Genomic DNA, 21965 nt, shown 5'->3' with positions numbered 1-21965 from the left:
CTGTGGAATTCTGTGAAAGTGATAACGAAGCCTGTCACTTTCGTATAACCTAGTATAAGTGCTCATTATGAGGGAAACTGCTAAAAAAACAACGCCGACAAAGGGAGAACAGAACAGCACAAACGCATGCGCTTGTGCTGTGCTGTTCTCTTTTTGTCGGTGTTTTTTTTTTTGCGCAGTTTTCCTCATAATGAATTACCAACTAGCCCAACAGTCTATTTTTGTAAGTGCTCACCGATAAGTTAGTCGTAAGCTTTCAACATGCTGCTCGCACCAGGCGGCCGCTTTTTATAACGGACAAGGAAATTTATGCCCGATGCAGAGATCATAGCAAGCTTGCCCTTCCAACCGTAGAAATATAGCATTTCGCTAGCGCACGCCGAGCGCTGGGGCGAAGAAGTAGCAGACGACGCGGGGCACGAACCGCCTTTGTTATTCTACGCGCATGCTCCGCGTTTCCAAATCTCGCCAGCAGTTAGCGCTCCGCGGACTGCCAGCCTATATAGAGTGCCTCGATGTCCTCCTCGCCCACCGGGCGAGGAGGACATCGAGGCACTCTATGCCAGCCGCGCGTTCGCGCGTTCCCTCTAAGAGTGGACCGTACTGTACGCACCTTGTATTAGCGCGGTACATAAAAGAAAGGAACACGACACAGACGCAGTGATAGGTAGGCGCCTACCTTTGCGCCTCTACGTCTGTGTCATGTTCCTTTCTTTTATGTACCGCGCCAATACACGCTACGTTCATGGATGACCTACTCGCCTGATCGGCAACCCTTCTGTACTGGTTTTCTTTCATTCAAGGCAGTTGTTTGAGGCGCTGATATAGTTCGGCGCTTCTCGGACGTAAGGCGGTGGTTAGCAAAATTGGACACATCTCGTCGGGAAGGTTGTCGATTCAGCACTCCGGGACCCTAGCCAACAATGATTTCGACGGCGCGCATCACTGGGGTCACCACCATGATAGCCGCTGCCGTGCAATCTTTTACCCTTGTTTCTGGTTGTTGTTTTCGTGGCTTTGCCTGCATCTTCGACGGCGTTGTAATACAATAGAATGACTGTGCTACGTGGCTCCGTGAGACCCATGTACGGTGAATATAGCAGATGACATCTGTCATCTCAACGAGCACGGCGACTGCGCGCGTTGGGTGCTGCTCGGGTGCTGCCACGCGCGTGAGCTTATTTGAGCAGTTAAGGGAACCCTGACGGACAAGTTTTTGTTTTTCACTTTTAGGCTTTAATTAGCAGCTTTGTCTCTGATAATCGCGAAAGTGCTCTGGAAATGTTCTAATGTATCGTGTGATCAATGCTAACATCGTTAATCATGACCACTTTTGGTGTCCCTTCAAAGCACCCGCCTTAGATCGGAAAAAATAGCGCCCCGCGACGATGAGGTCGTAAGATCACGTGCGCTCAAGCTTTGGTGACGTTGAGAGCGTACTTTTTGAATCGAGACCCCGCGTGTAGGAAATAATGAGACGATACTGCAATGCTTCCACGCCCTCTATCTCATGCCTCATAATTGTGTGTAGATAGACACTGGAATCATTTCAGTAGTCTTAATTATTTTTCTTAATGCGCTTTCCTTAGATGAGATATGGCTACATTTTGTTACCCTTATTTGCTGCTCCAAAACATACTTAACCTAAAAACACTTGTTTCAGTCTAAAGTTCATGCATCAAAAATTTCATATGTATAAAACGTTCTCTTAGACAGCCCGACTTTGCCACGTTTTCTCCAACCGCGGGCACATGTACCGAAATATGTTCTACTTTGGGCCTTTAACGCGCAATAACGGAAATAAAATTGGAAGTCATCATCATTATCATCTGCCACCTTTCACTTCAGCACACTGCTTTGCAGAATGAAATGCAGTTGACATGTCTAAAGCGTTAGAGATGTGAACCAAAAGTATATTAGAGTCACGTTTATGTCGTCAAGAGTTCGGCGAAACTTCGCCTGGTCAGGTATCTTGATGAGGATGAAGCTGCGGTCACTGACCAAGTCAAGGTGAAAACATAGAGATGTTTTGTGTGATGAAGGACGTTAATCAAGGAACCCGTACGAGTCCGGAAACGTCTCTCTGTTTTCACCTTGACTAGATCAGTGACCGAATCTTCATCCCCATTGCATTTATGTCATGTCAATTTTTCTGTCACACATTTTTCAGGTGTAATGCACGAAGAAAGCCACCACTTGACAATCACTTGGCAACAAACTGAACGTAACAGTCCCATCACTTTGCGAAAAACCCAACTTGAACCGAAACGACCTATTTCATGCGTATTGTGCCTAAAACACGTTTGGTTAGTGCTCAGAAAATCGGAAGTAAGTGCTTCACCGGAAGTTTTTGGAAGAGAAACAAGATTTTCACTAGTCGCTTGCGCCACCAAAACACAAGCAATCAAAACCGTTTTAGGTTTATTGTAGGGGTGTCCCTGACATAGCGCTATCAGTCCCTGAGAATATCTCAATTTGAGAAAATCTGGGACATTGGTTTCGAATGTCCTACAATTCATTCGGGGTCTTAGCATTACTGCTTACTAAACATGCCTTGACATTTGAATTACATGCAATATTACAAACTACCGCATAAATAGCACGCTACAGAAATGTTATTAAGTGCGCGAAGTTACTCCGTCACCCCTGTGTACCTGTTTCACTATTCTAAACTTCTTCCTGCTGTAAGTATTCAATCTTGTTTTCGTTCAACGCCGTTTTTAATTTTTTGCATATTAGTACCAATTACATCTGCCCATCAACCACACCATCAATTACGGTTAAAAAAAAAGTTGTTCCTTTATTTCCATCCCTCTATATGTGTCGCCTGCTCACTATTGAGAGCAATCAATATTTACTCACCCTTTTCAACGCTGAGTCTAATTCGTGCACGTGACATCTGTCGTTGATAGGAACCTAGAAGAGGTACAAATATATCATGAGAAAATTCTGGCACATCCCAAGCACTGTGTGAATTGGCGCTATGCGAAGCAGTGAGCAGTGCGCTGGTCATTGAACATTCTTCGACAATGAGCCAGGTGTTATTTCCAGATCTGCGTCTTTAGGTGTATTTAGTCGTTGAATGTGGACTCAACCGGCAAATACACTGAGATGTGACGTGTAAAAGTACTTTTCTGCTGGATAGTTGGTGCATTCTGAACTTTGTAAGTGTACACAATCACCTTAAAAGGCAGACCCGAAGGGAAAGAGCGCAGTTGCTACCAACTGATTTGTGTTTTCGTGTGCGTCAGGAAGCCTATATAAGGGCAGTTTACGCGTGCGCCAACTAGAGCCCCTCCTTTAGCAAAAATGACCAGCTTAATTGAAACATGCATATCTTATATACATATAGAGAAATGTTTGCAGCTTGTGAATTGACGTTGATACGAGAAGCCAGCACATATTTCCGAGCCTCAAAGGAAAACGAAGAACAGTAAATATTCAAACCCCTTTCACTACTGTCAACATGGCAGCCAACGAAGCGAGCGGCTGCGGCTGCACGTTTTGCAGCAGTGGCGTCACGTCATATTCGCGCCGATTCGCGCTTCTGCGCGCGTTGGCGCTTCTTCAGTTGCCGCTCTTCTTCCTCCGAGCGAACAACACCCGTCCGTCCAAAGGGCTACTGGTGATACCAGCGCTAGCGCGATCTCGACGTCACGAGACAAAGGGGCACAACGACTGTCTTGAAGTTCCGCCACCGTGTATCGCAACACTTGTGAAAAAGACATCGGCGGGGCGAGGAGCACCTGTGGCGAGAGTCACCGCAAATTGTCGTTCTACGCGTCGTGGACCCGACCCGCCAGAACCTAGCCATATACAGCTTTGCTGTAAAAATCCGCTTACGGTCGAAGCCAACTCATAGAATTGATATTGAATGAGTGAATGGCTTCCTGGTTAGCACGACTGGTGGAGCGACCACCTCGGATAGGCGCTGGTCCCGGGTTTGAAGCCCGGACCAGGAAGAATTTTTCGGCGACTATGGGGCTTTGTTTCTGAGAGATCCGTATGGATTTCCTTGTGGCTTCGTGCTACAAACAGGTGGTTCTCAATTTTCTCTTTCTTAACCCTTCCGCCTCCTTGCGGGATCCCGGAGAACTGTTTTGCAATGAATCAATGAATGAATGAATGAATATTTATTCCAGCAGAAGATACAGGAAATGGGCGTCCAGCGAAAAGCTACAATGGTAGCTAGAGAAGTCCACGAGGCCTGGTAGAGCAAAAAAAAAAAAAGACCGAAAAAAAGGCAAGCAGCAGAAGCGTGTGCACATTCAAAGGCGTAACACATTCGCGAACCGCAAAGTGATAAAAAATGAAAGAGAGCGAACATTTGCGCTAGTGAAGACAAACGAAAACCAGGAAACAGTGAAAACAAAAAACACAATGAATGACCGTTGAATGGCCGAAAACAAATGTGAAGTTCTCAGGGCCATGCTCATTTGGACAAGCAAAAGGAAGACTGACGTGCGTTATTAAGATATGGCTTAAAGGACCCCTCACCAGGTGACATAACGAATTTTATACTCGGGGACAACTTTTCATGGCAATGAAGGGAAAGCTACGGGGGCGGAGCGTCTGCACGTGTACTGTTACGTGAAGTAGTCCGGTTTGGCGCGCGTCTCGTAACGCCGTGGAAAGTGATGGCTAGCGTTGCATTTCGACGCAAACGCTGCTTAGCGTCTGAGCTACGTGTGAAAGGCGCGACATTTTAACGCGGTAGCGTTAGAGAGCTCGTGTCGCAGAAATTCCGCTGTCGGCGTCGGCACCGTTGGTTGTGAGCGGAAAATCATCCGTGAGCGAAAAATCGAGAAAGTAGCAAATAAAATAAACGATAAAATCTTCGGTCCCAATGAGGATCGAACCCGGGCCGTTCGCGTGGCAAGCAGGTGTCTTACCACAAAGCCACGATGTTGCTTGCAGCTGCTTCGGACAAAAACACTACATAAATGTCATGTAGTGAAAGGAGTGTCGACGCATTTTGTTCGGCAGGTGTCACGACGAAAACGAGCCCATACGGTAGGCGCATTCGCGAGGCCATCAAACTACGTCGAAAAACGCCGGGATAGTGCAACCATCGCCGCTAAATACACACACGAACTTTCAAACAGCTCTAAAAATGGACAACTATGTCCATCTAGAGGAAAACATATCAAGCCAACGCAGCAAACGCTAGATAATGTGCTGCCATCTGTGAGGCATTGTGAGAAATATGTCTCGACTTTTTATGGCATCCGAGAGGGCCGGCGCGCGGCGTATATCTTGGAGGCCATGCGACTCTTGCTTTAGATCGAAAGCCTGTAAAATCCGCGCGCGCGCGTGCGTGCGTGTGTGTGTGCAACAATACACATTAATAAGTGTGCACTTAGTGGTTGAAGTGCGCACTAGGGGCCGGATTTCGCTATCGCGTTCAACTCTTAAAGGCGAAGCTTAAGGGTCCCCCAATTTTTCACGCACGCGAAAACACAAAGTGACAACGTATAAAGCAAAAGAAATACAAATATCTCGCTTGTGTGCGCTGCGTTCCGACCACGGTGTAAGATATATACTCTTTAGGTGAGGACACTCGCGAGACGCGATCGACCAGATAAAGTAACAACGCCGAGAGCCCGTCGGACCGCTGACGGCAGCGGATACCTACCGGCAGGATGATGCAACTTCAACACAAAAACGCGTTCCCGCAGCAACTGGCGCTTCGCGGGAAATCTGAATTTCCTAGTCAGCGAACGCGGCTACGGCACGCCAGCAACTCAAGTTAGAAACGCATACCGCGTTTTTCACGAGCAAAAAACAAGACATGCAGTGGACGCCGGCGTTGCCGCCGACCGCGTTGGTTGCTATAGCAACGGTGCAGAAAGCATTTTCTCTTTCAAAGTTGCGTCTTCCCGCCGCTAGATACCCGCTGCGGTCACCGGACCAACAGACGCGCGCCGTTGTTACTTTATCTGGTCAAACGCGCTCTGCATGCGAGCCGAGGAGTGTCCCCACCTAAAGAGTATATATCTTACACCGTGGTTCCGACTCAACAAGCTACATGTAGAAAATGAAAGAATGTTTTATATATCTCACGCAGAAAATACGGACGCAATTGTGGGACTACACTCACTAGCGGTAGGATACGTGCATTGTGGCTCTGTAGCTTTCCCTTCATTGCCAAAGAAAGTTGTCTCCGAGTATAATTTCCTTGTAAAGGGTGTCGTCTGCATGATGCACAAAGCGCGAGAACACGAACGCGTGCGAAACGGAAGTAGATTAGTCTCAAATCTTGCTGCGATTCGCAGTAAAAATTAAAAAAGAAGACGCACACATTCGTTTTGTGGGTTTTAGTATTCCTCTCAAGTTTTATCCATCCATTCAAGCAACAAATCACACAAACTACACGTGGTGTCAAATAATTATCGCAGTGTCACGTGCTACTGTTGGCGACGTCTGAGCACAGTCGTCTACGTAGAGGAGCGACGTCACATCACTACCATCTACGTAGGGCATTCCACCGTGTACGTCATCCCCTCATTTTCTGGGCGCGCGGCAGCAAGAAGAAGGGCAAGCAGCGTTCAGCTTGAAATTTGACCCATTTACGCGGCGCGTAGCGTTGCAAATTTTGGCAGACGTAATCGTGAACGCCCAGTGCATGCATTGCGCTCGTCAGCTCAAAATTGTCAAACCTGGTGAGGGGCCCTTTAAAGTTTTTCAAAGAGGCTGTAGAAATATTGGATTGTTTATACAGCGATGATTTAGAGTGCATGGTAAAGTGAAACGAAGGCTTTGGTTACCGTATAGCGTCCTGGTTCTGGGAACGTTCAATATTTGCTGCCATATTTATTTGGGGTGTGCGATTAGTGAAGTTTAATCTGGAATCGAATTCGAATAGTGCCGAATAGTGGCCAAAAATATCGAATATCGAATCGAATATCGAATAGTATATTTACACGAAATATCTACCGCCAGTTACGGCAAGACAAAGGAAAAGTCAGGGGCGCTACGGCGTGCTGATAGCTTCATTACGCACTTGTTCGGGTTGGTTTTTGTTTAAGCTTTTATGGGCGCATAGGCATGTTGATAGAAGAGCCGCCATTCCAGTCAGCAGCGCCACTCCTAACCTCCTAACAGAGGGGGGTACGGTTACAGTAGTTAGTCTTTCTTTTCCCCTCTGGTCGCGTAATATGGCTGATCTGACAACGGTGATGTTGTGCTTCATCGCCATGGGTGCTCCGGGCACAAATGTCTTCGGACGCCAGTTCACAGCAGCGTTTTAACTGCGCGTCGGAGCGTTGAGAGTTCCTGAACTAGTGATGCGGTGCGGCAGTCCAGCGTGAACAAATGCCCAGCGTGAACAAATTTTTACATGCAAAGCCAATCACTGAGGGTATCGCAAGCCAAAGGCAGGTCGTTTTACGGCGCTTGCGGCATATGCGACCGAACTAGGCAAGAAGTCCGTGCCTTCGTTTCGGGAGCGAATTTGTGAAGGACTTGACACTTTTCTCATGTATTTTTCTACGTGCGGAAATGACATAATTTGCTTTATGATCAACATGCGCTCGCTTTTGAACCAGGATGTCAGTGAAAGTTTAACGAACGGCGACGTTAGCTTTAGTTTTAGCCAACCTACCCTAACCAAGCTGCACCATTGGGCTTTGTCGCGTTTTAGATAATCGTCCTGTCGAATTATTCGAAACTTCGAATACTAGCGATTGGAATATCGAATCGAATTCTTCGATTAGGAACTATTCGATTCGAATTCGAAACTCGAATATTCGCACACCCTAATGTTAACTATAAAAATAAAATACAAAAAATTACATAACATGTTACTCTAAGTCAATTTTAAAGTAATCAGTGAATTCTTTTCTAAAATGCATGACAGCACTTGAAACATTGATTCTGAATTTGATTATATGTGGCTGTCAATTAACGCCAGCACTCTGTAAGTAACACAGATGACGTAACACCCTTGCCACCACTTTGCCTTGTAAATAATGTCTCGATAACCTCCAATTCACCCTTATCTCTAGCCTTTGCCATGATGCCATTCTTGCTAAATAAGGAGACGTACTTGCAGCTTCTACAGTGCACACTTTCCTTTCGTGTCTTTTTTTTCTGCACTTCCTTTTAAGGTTATTGTGTCCCGCAGCGCAATTACAATGTAATGTCTAGCTCGTAGACCGCCGCGATGTCAGCGTTTGCTTTCGTACCTATGTGCAGCTTTCTTATCACACATCTCGTGAGGTTCAGCAAAGCTACGCTATCACTGGAAAAGTCACAGCATTACTAATGTGATATATATCGTCATGAGCGCTTGAATGAACGGCGCATACAGCGCGAATGAACGTGCGGACAGAAGGTGGAAAAGCAGAACGACGTTTGGTCTGCTGCCTCGAGACCACCCTCGGAAATAAAAGCGAACCATCCAGGATTGCCTGTTTTTCAACCGTTTGCTGAACGCCGTGCATGTAACGTTTCGAGGAGGTGCTGGGTACCACCCACGACCTCCGACGGTGCCGTCAGCACCAGAACTTCGTAGAAGCCATTGTCTTGTCGGGCATTTTCCGTCGCCCCCCATCATCTCTCTCGAGCGAAATGAAGCCCTCAGTAATGCCTCGGCAAGACCAGCGCTGCACCAGCATTACCGAGAGCTACGACCGTTCTCAGCAGAGCCAGGGCAAGCCTTCTATGAATGGCTGACCCATTACGAAAGGGTAAGCCAATGCAATAAACCGAAGCCTGCCAGCCAGCTCAGGCATGTTGTTTCTTATTTGACGGACACGGCTTTGGTTTGGTACGAGAGCCACGCCAACACGCTTACTACATGGAGCAGTCTTGTTGAAGAAATGAAGAAGTGCTTTGGCGACTCGGACATGACGAAGAAACGAGCGGAAGCAACTTTAGCTCACAGACCTCAGGTCATTGGCGAGGCTTGCTCTACGTATATTGAGGATCTTCTCAAGCTGTGCGAGGCCTCGAATGTCAGAGGATGGTAAAGTGGGACATCTTTTAAAAGGTATTGCGGAAAACTAATGTAACTTGCCCATTGGGAAAGACAACCTGAACACCACATCAGACGTAATACGGCACTGCCGTACATTCGAGGCGCTCAAAACTCGCCGAGTCACACTGAAGTTTTGGACGGCTGACCTGTGTCACCACTGTGGCCAGCGTAGGCACGACTCCGCAGACAGACCTCTCAGCCACCAATCGGCACATCGTCCGCGAGGAGCTCCTGCGGCACGAAGAACAAGCACGTTATGCGGTGCCGCGTTGCCCCTCCTCCGATATCCGAGACGCCGTCTGCGCATCTCCTCCGGCTACTTTGCAGCATTCAGTAAATGTAGCGGGTTGTAATACCTACCGACATGACCTGCATTATGACCAGACCGAACCATGCCATTACGACTCCATTGATCGGCGTTTCGACCAGCACCCACGCGACGTTCACCCACGAAGACCCAGCACTGCCTACGACTTCCAAGGAAAGGGGCTGCGTTACTCTGAGTCTGTGGCCACTGTGGAATACTTCAATCAGCGTTCGGAAGTACGCCCTCTGCCCGTGTGTCACAACTGTGGCACGCCTGGACACATAGCAAGGTTGCGTAGCCCACGTCGGGCATCGAGCATCGAGACAGCCGGGATCGTTCATGTGACACAGTGGTCGTATCCTGGACACTCACTGGCCAGAAAACTTCTTTTGAAGGCCACTTCCGAGAAGAAAGAGGCTCCAACTCCCCTCTGGACAGCTATTCTGGAGAAGAAGAAAGGTACCGGAACCGTTACTCTCTCCTGCCTCCAAACGTACTCTGACGCCACCGCCAGCTTTCCGAACGTCTCGATCTTCATCGCCCAGACGGCGTGTGACGTCATCAGCTACACGACGTCGCTTCGCGTCACCCTCGCCGAGAAACTAGCCAGCGCCGCCGATGGAAGTGAAAACATTTGCTGCCGACTCGGATACCTCCAACAATCTTCATGCTGAAGAATAAGGTCAATGTATAGTTATTGATAGCATTTTTACCATGGCTTTAGTCGACACGGAAGCAACAGTCTCTGTCATAAGTCTGGCGTTTACAAGTCTGCTGGGACGCAAGGTTATGTTGGGACCAGAGCACAAGTTTTCGCGGAGTGAGTGAGGACGCATTATACCCGGTTGGTGTGTGTTACGTGGATGTCTTTTTGGGCGGTGAAGTTTTCAGCACGGAGTTTACTGTTCTTCCGCGTTCAACACACGGCATAATTCTCGAGATCGACTTTTTGCGATTGTGTGGCGCCAGTGTTAAGTGCAGAACAGGAGAACTCAGTATCTGCGGAAGTGTGTTGTCTGCACTCTTGGAAGAATCCCCCCCCCCCCACCCCCCCCTCCGCAAGAGAGCGTGTATTGTGTTTCCGAAGCTACAGTTGCGCCCGCTTAATCCACGATGCGCGTTCCTGTCATCTGTTCGTCTTCGATTAATACCTCGTTCGATGCTGCAGCGGAGACAGGTACATAAAAAATTCGGCAGATCCCATGTACCGTGGGAATCGATGTTATGCGAAGCATGCGCGGGATGATGACTGTGGCTTAATTTTTCACATTGAGCGAAAAGTTACGAGATGACGCTAGAGAAATATGGAAGTGGTATACGCACACTCATGTATTGAATAGTCGCATATTTATTATGCAGCCAGATGTTTACATCTGGCTTTATACACAACGATGGCCACAGAAACATGGGTGTTACGAACACCAGACGCGATAAGTTGATATGTAGTGCTTGTATTCTTCAATACTGGATAGCGCGAATCCGAACAGGACAAAGAAGGAACACAGATGCACAGGACAGGCGTTACTCGCAACTAAGCTTCATTCGGAAAGTTTCCCTTGATATATACACAGCCGAGTGGCACGCGCAGGCACACTGCACGTGCGTTACAGTCACAGTTACAGTTTTAACGCGGTAGCGTTAGAGAGCTCGTGTCGCAGAAATTCCGCTGTCGGCGTCGGCACCGTTGGTTGTGAGCGGAAAATCATCCGTGAGCGAAAAATCGAGAAAGTAGCAAATAAAATAAACGATAAAATCTTCGGTCCCAATGAGGATCGAACCCGGGCCGTTCGCGTGGCAAGCAGGTGTCTTACCACAAAGCCACGATGTTGCTTGCAGCTGCTTCGGACAAAAACACTACATAAATGTCATGTAGTGAAAGGAGTGTCGACGCATTTTGTTCGGCAGGTGTCACGACGAAAACGAGCCCATACGGTAGGCGCATTCGCGAGGCCATCAAACTACGTCGAAAAACGCCGGGATAGTGCAACCATCGCCGCTAAATACACACACGAACTTTCAAACAGCTCTAAAAATGGACAACTATGTCCATTTAGAGGAAAACATATCAAGCCAACGCAGCAAACGCTAGATAATGTGCTGCCATCTGTGAGGCATTGTGAGAAATATGTCTCGACTTTTTATGGCATCCGAGAGGGCCGGCGCGCGGCGTATATCTTGGAGGCCATGCGACTCTTGCTTTAGATCGAAAGCCTGTAAAATCCGCGCGCGCGCGTGCGTGCGTGTGTGTGTGCAACAATACACATTAATAAGTGTGCACTTAGTGGTTGAAGTGCGCACTAGGGGCCGGATTTCGCTATCGCGTTCAACTCTTAAAGGCGAAGCTTAAGGGTCCCCCAATTTTTATGCTTATACTTGTCCGTTATGACGGAAAACGTATGCACGTTTCGCGAACCCGTGTGTATGTGTAGAAGGAGTTCTTGACAGTCCTTGAACAAGGTCATCATCGCCGTGAGCAGTGAGCGCCAGCAGCTGGACCGGACTTGTTAATCGGATCCGTTCGTGATCGCGGCTATGTGGAGTCTAAGTGTAGTGAAGTGCGAGGTACAGTGCAGCTGGTGGAAATCCTGGATGCCTGTTACGATGAAATGATCTATGATGCCTCCTGTCGTGGACGCGGCAGCGAAGTAATTTGAAGCCCTCTCCACACCCAATCTGTCTTTCACGCAGTGTGAGGGTCAAGCGTTGTTGGGTCTTGATGAACCAATATTGAAGTCATCGTTTATGATGAGAGGCCTGGTTCTCTCAGCATATTTATTGCAGGAAGCATTGACGCCGGTTTTTGCGTAATCCACGTGGTCCACGTTGCGGACCACGTGGATGAGTGGATGGTAGTTCAGCATTTTCCAGGGGTGTTCTGTGTTCAGCTTCCTCACTTTTCTTGCGTCCGAAGCGGTGGGGTAGTGGTTAAGGTGCTCGGCTGATGACCCAAAGGTCGCGGGTTCGATCCCAGCAGCGGCAGTCGCATTTCGAAGAAGGCAAAATTCTAGATGCCAGTGTTCTGTGCGATCTCGGTACACGTTAAAGAATACCCGATGGTCAAATTTTCTGAGGCCCTTCGCTAAGGCGTCTCTCATAATCATATCGTGGTTTTGGGACATAAACCGCCAACAATTATTATTATTAACACTTTCCTTGCGTGTACATGTGTCTGTTCGCGGTTACTGTATTGGTTGAGACTATCACCTGTGGCACATACCCGCATAACATTAACTCTGGTTTACGGGTATGCGCCATACGTGACTGAGAGAAAGGGTTTCATGACGTGCGCGAAAGCTATTTTGCGTTATTCATGTCATGACCAGTGAATCGTGTTCGTCATACACCGATCCCCTGCTATGCAAGTTTTGGTATATTACAAGTTATGGAGACGACCAGGAGAGCGCCCGGACGTAGGCGGCTAGATAGATAGATAGATATATATATAGATAGATACGTAGATAGAAACGGCCAAAGTGCCTGAGGTTCGCTAAGAAATGCTTCGCATTTAAAACTGGCTTAAGAAAAACGTGTTGGTTCGGATTGCATGGTTTCAGTTACCAATGGATGCATAGGGCTACGGTCGATAATTTGCTCCCCTGAAGCGTAAGTGCTGCCTCCAGGCCTAAAGCTTGCTACGTTTAAGGAAGACTCGTCTGTATGCCTATGGCAGTGCTGACACAACTACAGGATAGAGGACAAACCAGTGCGTCGCGCCCCACAAACGAACACATGCTGCGAATGGTTGCTGAATCCCTCAGTGATCATAAACGTTCGATATGGTGGAGAGCTGGGCTAGTTGGTGACTTATCATTTACCGTATGGGGAAGTAGCGAACTTTTGACGGGGACAAAGGGGACAAGAAAGGCACGAAGCTCCCTATTGTAGCGAGTGTCCTGTCTTTCTTGTCCCCTTTGTCCCCGTCAAAAGTGCGCTACTTGACTATACGTTATGATGACCATGAAGGTCGCGGGTCGCGTGTTGGTCACCTTTCTTTCGAAACATTCCTCAATATTCTACTTTGGGGCCCGCCGTCAATTCCTGCATCCACAACTCGCCATCGCGTCGTCACAGGATCCGCTCAAACGATTCGTCAAAAATCATTCCGTGTGTCCCCTGCGGAGCGAAAGATTATCAGCGATCAAGTCGAAGAAATGGTGAGCAAAGGAGTAATTCAAGAATCGTCTAGCACATGGGAAGCTTCGGTGATACTGGTCAAAAAGGAAGATGGCACGTGGCAATTCTGTGTTGATTACCGCCACCTAAATGCCTTTACTAAGAAGACGTATACCCTCTCCGAGGAATCGACGACGCCATCGATTGTCTCTGGGGCATCTTGCTTCTCTTCTGTGGATTTACGGTCGGTTTACTGGCAAATTCCTATGTACACGGATGACAGAGAAGACAGCATTTGTAACGTCCTACGGACTGTTTGAACTTAATGTGCTGCCTTTTGGGTTTTGTAACGCGTCCCCAACGTTTCAAAGGTTCATAGATACGACACTTCGCGGTTTGAAATAGTACGTCTGCATGTGCTACTTAGACGACGTTGTGATCTTCTGACGAACATTTAGTGAGCATAACGAGCCCCAGGACTGGGTACTAAACTGCTTGGGGAAGGTCCGCCTTGTGCTTAATTCGAAAATGAGCCCTTTCGGTGAACGACCGACACTTCTGCTGGGATGTCTGGTCTACAAAGAAGGTATACGACCAGATCCACAAGAGACGCCAGCCGTGGAGGCATTCGAGGCAGTATACCAAACGCCGTTCTCCTTTTCCACCTTCTGTCTGCATGTTCATTCAAGGTGTATGCGTTGTTCATTGCAACCGCTCGTTGTTATATGTAACGTCAGGAAGGGAAGAGGGAAGCGTGCGATGAAAAAATCCATAAACACGGGGTGGCTGCTGAATAATGATTGTCAGAGGGAGCACGTGCAACTTAACAATGGTAGGTTAGAAATTCCTAGAAGAAGGGCTCAACTCTGTGTATGTAACATATCGAATGGATTCAAGAGCCCCCTTAGAAACATTAATACCTGCTGGCTGGAGTGTATTGAACTTGTGAATAAGGTGTGACTCTGTATATTTTCTGTTGCTTGGGAACCGCAAATTTGACTCAATTATGTAAAGGTTGAGATCATCAAAGTTGTGCCCCACTACATTAAAATGCTGTGCCACTGCTTCGGGTAATTTATTCGCCGTGTCCGCGCGATGCCCGCTTAATCTAACATTAACAGGCGGCCCCGTTTCGCCAATGTACCGTTTTTGACAATATGAGCATTCGATCATGTAGACAACGCTTGAACTAGTACATATAAAACTAGATTTTATATGATGGGCGTAATCACTTCCTGTGCTTTTAACTATAACGTCATCTTGAAGGTGCTTACAAGTCTTACATCTTGGACGAGAAGAAGGTGTTATGTGGGCAGTAGAATGAGGGTTCACTTTTTAATGCACTAACATGTCCTTAAAATCCCTATCGCGGTGATACACGACCTTTGGTACTTCGGGAAACGCTTTTCCGCTTTTCTAAGGCCCTCATTGTTTGCCACTATTGGGTAATACTTACGGAGGATATTATTTATGTTTGGTAGCGCATTTGAGCATGTGGTTACAAATGCTGGCGGCTGGTTGGGCGGTGCTACGGAAGCCCTTTTGGCTAGTGATGATTTCCTATCTAGTTGGCATGCTTCGTTGTAGACCTTGTTTAGAGCATCTTGAGGGTAATTTTTTTCAACTAACGTTTTCTTTAGGTTGCTTAAGTGGTGAACGTAGTCACCGTCGTCGCTCAGATCCTTTTATACGCCTCGCCTGCCCAACAAATATCCCTTGTTTGCAGTGTCGCGGGTGATTACTAGTGTAATCAAGGTATTGCTGGCTGTCCGTTTTCTGTAAAGCTCCGTCATTAATTTTGCTGTTTCAATAGATACCGTCTTGTCTAGGCAGTTAATTTCACTGCAAGAATGGTCCATGGTAAATTTAATACTAGAGTGAAACATGTTGCAGTGGTCAATGAATGCGTCTAGTGCACTTAGGCCTCTCCCCTCCCCCTCCCCGCCTTCCCCAACTTTTCAGTTGCCATCCCCTTCTTCCTTGTGGTGGAGAGGGCACGAAGAACATACACAGGAGCGCTAAGGAAATCAGTTCCAGCCTTGAAGAAAAGTCCACTGGTCGAAAGGATGGCTCGAGCACCCACCCATTGTTTACCGATTTTTTTCGTCCTTATATATAACGTGTATACATAACGTTGTCATAACACCAGTTAGCCAACACAATGCGACTGCACCCAGCAATAACTGTAGCTTTAGCAACAGCTATACCCAGCAATAGCAGGTAGTTAGCCAACATTATTCAACACTATCTCAATGTAGGATTACGATTAGGGCCATCTAGGATTTGGTGTATTCTAGTGGTAATTTCGTCTGTGCTTGCAGCCGAGTTTTCCACCGCGTATTTCGCTGTGGCGAAAACTTCAGCCTCTGTGATTGGAGCATCTAGTCTTTGGTTCGGTTAGCCCGGATAGTCCCTGTTGTGCACTGGTGGAGACTAGGGGTCGCAGTAGCGTAGGTGTCTATGTGCTTGAAAGAGTTCATGGCCAGACCCTTTATCTCCGTTACGCAGTCCTCCTCTTCGGCTTTCGCTTGTTCTGCTTTCAAAATACTTAGCACCGCCCTCCATCATTTGGACGTACTTGAAATAATAAAGCGAACCTATTTACCTGGTTCATGCTTTCTTGAGTGTTCGTTCTACTCCTGTGCTAGGCTTCATTCTCTGCTGTGATTTTTTTTGCGTTTCCAGCGTTTGAATAACTTGCGCTTTTCTTCCAATAAGCTTAAGCGGTGGCTACCTACGACATTGACTTTTATTCTGCAAGTAATTTGTTTATATGAACTTTAATGAGCATCTTTAATCTAGGCTCCCTATTCGGTTATGCTTGCGGGTGCGTCGTTTGAGCTCAGGAATGGGTATTGACTGAATTTATCCCAATTCGGCGGGATAAATTATAGGGTTACAGAAAGTTATAGATTTATTAATGAAATTTTGATGTGCTGCTGCTTTGTTACGAAACGAGCGAAAGTGCCACTGCCAGATTTCGACGTCTCGACCCGGTGTTTCTTGCGAATCGTCGTCGTTTATGTGGCTAGCATTTGCCCTTTTCTGTTTTATCGAAGAAGTTCCTGTATTTTTTGTGTTGTCGCTATATGGAGCACAGGGATTACTCCGCGTGCGGTCTCTTCCAGTTCATTTCGAAGTATTTCGTTCTGTTTGTTGATCTGGCCGGCGAAATAAAGGAAGTGTTCGGCGAAATTGTTAATAACACCCGTGGTTATGTTGTTTCCTGCGAGTGGGGTCCCCTGTAGAAAAAGCAACACACAGTGGCTAATATCGCTTAGAGCACAGTGATTGATCGTCGTAATATGAATGGCTATAATGTGGCCGATATTTTCGCATAGCCAACCATGTGTTCCAGTATATGCTTCGTTGGCGCACTCGTATGGTAGACAATTCGCATTGCTATATAGTTTATGTGCAAGGACTGATTATGCAAGATTCTCACTGTAAAACAGCAGTGACAAGATACGTGGATGTTCAGGTTGCGAATTATTAAAGGGTATCGTTCCCCTAGCAACTAAGTTGTCAGCGTTGTTAGCCGATTAAAAAGTTCGCAGGCTATATACGACGTATTAATATCAACAATCTCGAGCTGTCACAGTGCTCACTCAATGTTCGTCAAGTGCCTAGTTTTATTGATCATTACCATCATCATGCTCGATGATATCGAATAAGCCTGTCGTGCGCGAGCTGATTCCATTTTATTCCTGCGAATTTCTCACTATCATCGCTCCACCAAACTCGCTGTCATCCTTACTGCACTGCCTTTATTGTTTTGGTTAAAAAAAACGTTCTTTTCCAGAGTATTTCGATCTTTAAAAATCATCAAGCCTTTCCGTGCAATAAATACAGATAGTATGACATATGGAACAACGAACAATTAATTTGCAAATAAGAGCTACTACTTCGAGGGTGTGCTTTTCAAAGAATTCTTTTCATTTTGCCACCTGCGTAAAACCTTACCAGAGTGAGTCCCGCCTTGGCCGCGGCGAACTGGCAGACGATGTACCGGTGGCAAGTGGGTGACAGAATAGCCACCCGTGACCCCGACTCCACTTCCAACGAGAGCAGACCTTCAGCCACGCGCTCAACCTGCACATGAGAGGTGAGACGCCCGACTGTTGGTTAGGGAAAGGGAGGACAAGTAAGCACCAATTTCAATGAGGAGTTTGCTGCTACTTATGATTTTAAAAAATGGCTAGTCTTGCAGGTAACATTCCTCGAGGAAAATCAAATTGTAAAACTATATGAATAGATTTTCATTTCAGTTCGACAAGTGGCATATATGTAGGTTACATGGCTTCAGAACGGCGCAACAAGGAAGACGAAAATACGAAGGATCACACGAACACAAACACAAGGTTAGTCCCACGTTACGGATTAAAAGCATGCTTTGCCCACTCCAATATTCAGGCCCAATAATCTGTTTTTAGTTTGTCCCCATTTCAGCACAATTATTATTTCAGTCTAAAAACCACAGAAAAGTCTACAACTACAGATTTCACTAAGTTGTCATCATCACGGCTTCTCCCATATTTCTTCAATTAGCTCGGTCATGTGCTATAGCTACCGCCAAGTTATCCCCGTAAATATCTTACTTCGATCTGTCCACCAGACTCTCAGCGTAGTGGTTGCCGTCTCCAAAAACTGGAAGGATTCTGAACATTTCTGCGGGGGTCCATTGGCTTAGCCACTTCAGCGGAATTCTTCGGAATGTGCGCCGTTTACATTCCCTGCTGAATTGACAGAGCTACGTGTGATGATCGAAGTAAGCCTCTCCTTTTCTGTACGTTTTTTTTTAGCATGGCAATAATTGAGCTTTTAGGCTATTCTTTCCTTACATTCGCCATACTCATATACTCGGATGACTCGCTTACGAGTGGCAAATGACGCGGCGGGTTTGCACATGCCACCGGTGGTTCATATATATATATATATATATATATATATATATATATATATATATATATATATATATATATATATATATATATATATATATATATATATATATATATATATATATATATATAGGCAGTTCGCTAAATTATCGCTCGAATACGCCGACGCATCCGGTGACAATCTCGCGAAGGCATTGCCAAAAGTTATCGCTTGCCAGATGTCTCCCGTGCTGGCACTAGATTTATTCGCAGGATATCATTATGCAGGTGCTCGAAAAAGGTATCGTGCTGCTCGGGCATGAGTAACGGCACGAGACAACGTTGCAAGTTTTTTTCAAGCGTAAGCATTAAAATAGAGCTCTGCTCGGTACCGTTATTTTTTTTTTTTCGTCGGCTCTTGCGTTTCCCTGATGTTACGTTTATTTCTTTCGGTCCCTTCAAAAAAACGCCAGGCCTGCGCTGAAACCGCAGCACAGTCACAGCGAAAGCTGGAAGAGCGGCGTTTCCGGAGTCCGTTGTAAGCTAGCTCTCTTGGGGCTACAATACAAGTACTCTAGAAAGGTACCCACTACGCCATAAATCACAATTTTTGTGAAGATGGGAAGCACCTACTAAGCCATTATTCGTCATTCGGCGGAGAAGCGAGGCACCAGCTACAGGTCTGTAAGGCATTATGTGCACTTTGTTGACGCCACGACTGATGACGATGAAGAATTATGGCTCAGCCCTGTGTAATGGGTTGGAAGCTTTAAACGGCCCACCAGTTATGTAATTTGCATTCGGTGACGCCCGGTCGCTATTTCCCTCTCCCGTCATGCTGTATAACATACGTTGACGTAGGAGAGAGACGGGGGGAGGGGGGCGAAGCACTTTACTGAGACCCCGAGGAAATGGATCATGCGTTTATGGGCTTCCTTGGCCACCAATACAAGTGCACTTGCTAGGAACCCACTGCGCTATAAATTATTGTAATTTTACTGAGACCCCAAGGAAATGGATCATGCGCTTATGGGCTTCCTTGGCAACCAATAAAAGTGCACTTGCGAGGAACCCACTACGCTATAAATCATTGTAATTTTTTAGAAGTAGGGCAGCAGGCACTATGCCATTTTTCGTCATTCTACAGAGAGCCGTGGTACCTGCTAAACGCATGTAAGGCATTATGCGCACTTTGTTGATGCTGTGCCTGATGACGATGAATAATTATGGCAGAGCCCTTTGTAATGGGTTAGAAGCATTCAACAACCTACTCGTTGCGCAATTCGCATTGTTTGACGACTGGTTACAGAATTCGCGTTGTGCCACGCTTGGTGCTTATTTTACTCTTCTACCACGCTATATTGCATATGCTAATGTGGTTCCTTCCCGACATGAAGCCTGTATAGGACCTTTTTGCAAAGCAGCGGCATGGCTCCGAGGCTGAATACTGGGCTCCCACGCAGAGGGCCCTAGTTCGAACCGCGTTCCATCCTTGAATTTTTTTCTTATTTTGTTTTTTTTAACACGAAAGTGTTTTATGCCGGGGTCCACCAAGTACATCCGTACACCAAGTACATACTTTACTTGGCTTGATTGTCTGTTAGTTCAAAAACAGGAGTCACCAAGAGCCAGGGCGAGCAAACGGCCGATACAAACAACACGCGTAATATAGGGTGCAGGCCCCGTTTAAGTTACTGGGAGAACTGGCTTGATCTGACGGTGACCATTCACGTTTGCCACTTTCTCACATGAAAAGCGAGTAAGTTCAATGCGAAGAGCATCTCGTCTCAAATTTCTCAATGTATGAGAATTGCAATTCCCCTCACAACTGATGGCGTTGCTCTTAAATTCCTGGCCGCGGGCCTCGGCTATCAAAAGAACGTTGCACTAAGGTATATTTAATACCTAGTGGACCACTCGCAGGAGGTGTTAACCTTGGTGTCTTCTATCGGAATCACAGAATTGCATTGTCAAAGGTTATCTGTAGACATTGTTCGCTGCTGATAAGTCTAGCGTGATTCCTTGGCATATCTGTAGTGTCCATCCTATTATGAGGAACGTCGTAGTACCAGGACGTTTGCCGCAATCTTATCGAATGCGTTACTTTTTTTTTTACCTGAGCCGAAAGTGTCCCCCTGCATAAATGGTTCGAGATAGCCGGAAGGCACAAGATGGTCGATAATATTCCGGAAGCACTTAAAGGCACGAGAGATTATTGGTACATATCGCTGATACCATAAGGGCCACCAGCAAAAAGAAAAGAACAGTACGGTAGAGGTGCTTACATAATTTTAACTAACAAAAATGGTACTTATCTGACATGCATTTGGACGTAGCGTCGGCACCAAAGCAACGATAAGTTTAAATTTTTATGATGCGTCAACGCGATCGCTCAAAAAAAAAACATGTGGTATCTATAACCACAGGGATACAGACGAGAGAGATAAACGTTTCTTTGAAAAGGGGTGGGGTTCTGTATAATCGATATATGAAACTACAGTGGCAATAGCGCACTTGTGACCTCCATACTCCGGTACCGATGTTTGTTGATCGAACAAGAGTAAGCTCCTACGAGCCACACACTTTCTCAATTTCTCGATTAAACCATTGTTCTAGTAAATGCCTCCAATGCTGCGGGTTAGTTACGCAACTTTTTCAGCGTAGAGCAATTATTTGGTCCCGTTTGTTATACGTGTCAAAGCCTAACAGAGCGGGAACCACAAGGACGAAGGAGTCGATAATCCTACATAGCGAACTTACACGTTAGCGCTTCCTCAATAGATGAGCGCTGGGAAATAACTGCTCAGAGTGGATTATGTCCATCTCCTGAGCCGCTCATAAATATTGGTCTTAGAACGACAGCAAGTTGAGGTAGTTGGTAAGTATTCATGAGAAAGAGGGGGGCGGGGCAGTGTAAAAAGTTCTTTATTCAATCTTAGGCAATTGGATGGCTGACTGTGATAATTATTGTCTCTCTTTGTGTCCCGCTGGATGCATAACTTTTCTGCAAAGGTGGTTCTCACTTTCTTTCCAGTGCTGAATTGAAAGAAAACCATAAAGCTTAACTTTAAACAACCGGTATATCACAGGGCTTTAAACTGCATGCATTACATTATACAAAGCGGATAATTGCCACATACCTACGACTACGACTGTATACATTCATTTGTGCGGATTTCCTGCGGCATGTCTGGCAAAACTCACATATTAACTAAACTTTTCCAAGGAGCCTTTATGACAACAATTTCGCGTGTTCTAGATAATACATTTCCGTTTATCAAAATTTTATTAAGCTTTGTTTCTTGCTCAATTACCGAGTTAAAAAACGTGTTGTTTTCTTTCATCCTTTACAACGTTTGATAACTTGTACAAAAATATTTACAGCCTAAAAAAAAGGCGGCAAACTTGCGCTAAGTCGCGCAAGACTTAAGGTCAGCGAAGCTGCTCGATTCTCAAGGTTTCAGAAGGTTTTTGCTAGGTGTTGCTAGGCATCACAAGATTTTGCGCAGACGCGACGGGCGTGCCCAAATTCCGGGCTCAGAAACTGTCAATGAAACCGATTATCCGCTGAAGCTGTGCTATGCCGGACACTGCGCTGTAAGTTCTCGGCCACACGCAGACCGGGCACAGAATCGCGGCGATTTTGCATGTATCACTTTCGCCCAGCGGTGTATCCTGGCCCTCC

At 46.4% G+C, this 21965-nt stretch overlaps 1 protein-coding gene across 1 annotated transcript in view; it reads right to left on the bottom strand.

The window, feature by feature from the left end:
- Positions 1 to 21965, bottom strand: part of LOC119397145 (medium-chain acyl-CoA ligase ACSF2, mitochondrial) — a 168559-nt gene that overhangs the window by 134677 nt on the left and 11917 nt on the right. The window contains exon 2 of the mRNA XM_049416726.1: positions 17364 to 17492. The gene's annotated coding sequence lies outside the window, so the exon portion shown is untranslated. The remainder of the gene's footprint in view (positions 1 to 17363; positions 17493 to 21965) is intronic.

Source organism: Rhipicephalus sanguineus, chromosome 6, assembly GCF_013339695.2.
Source record: "Rhipicephalus sanguineus isolate Rsan-2018 chromosome 6, BIME_Rsan_1.4, whole genome shotgun sequence".
NCBI lineage: Eukaryota > Metazoa > Arthropoda > Arachnida > Ixodida > Ixodidae > Rhipicephalus > Rhipicephalus sanguineus.
This window is presented reverse-complemented; position numbering and strand designations above follow the sequence as displayed.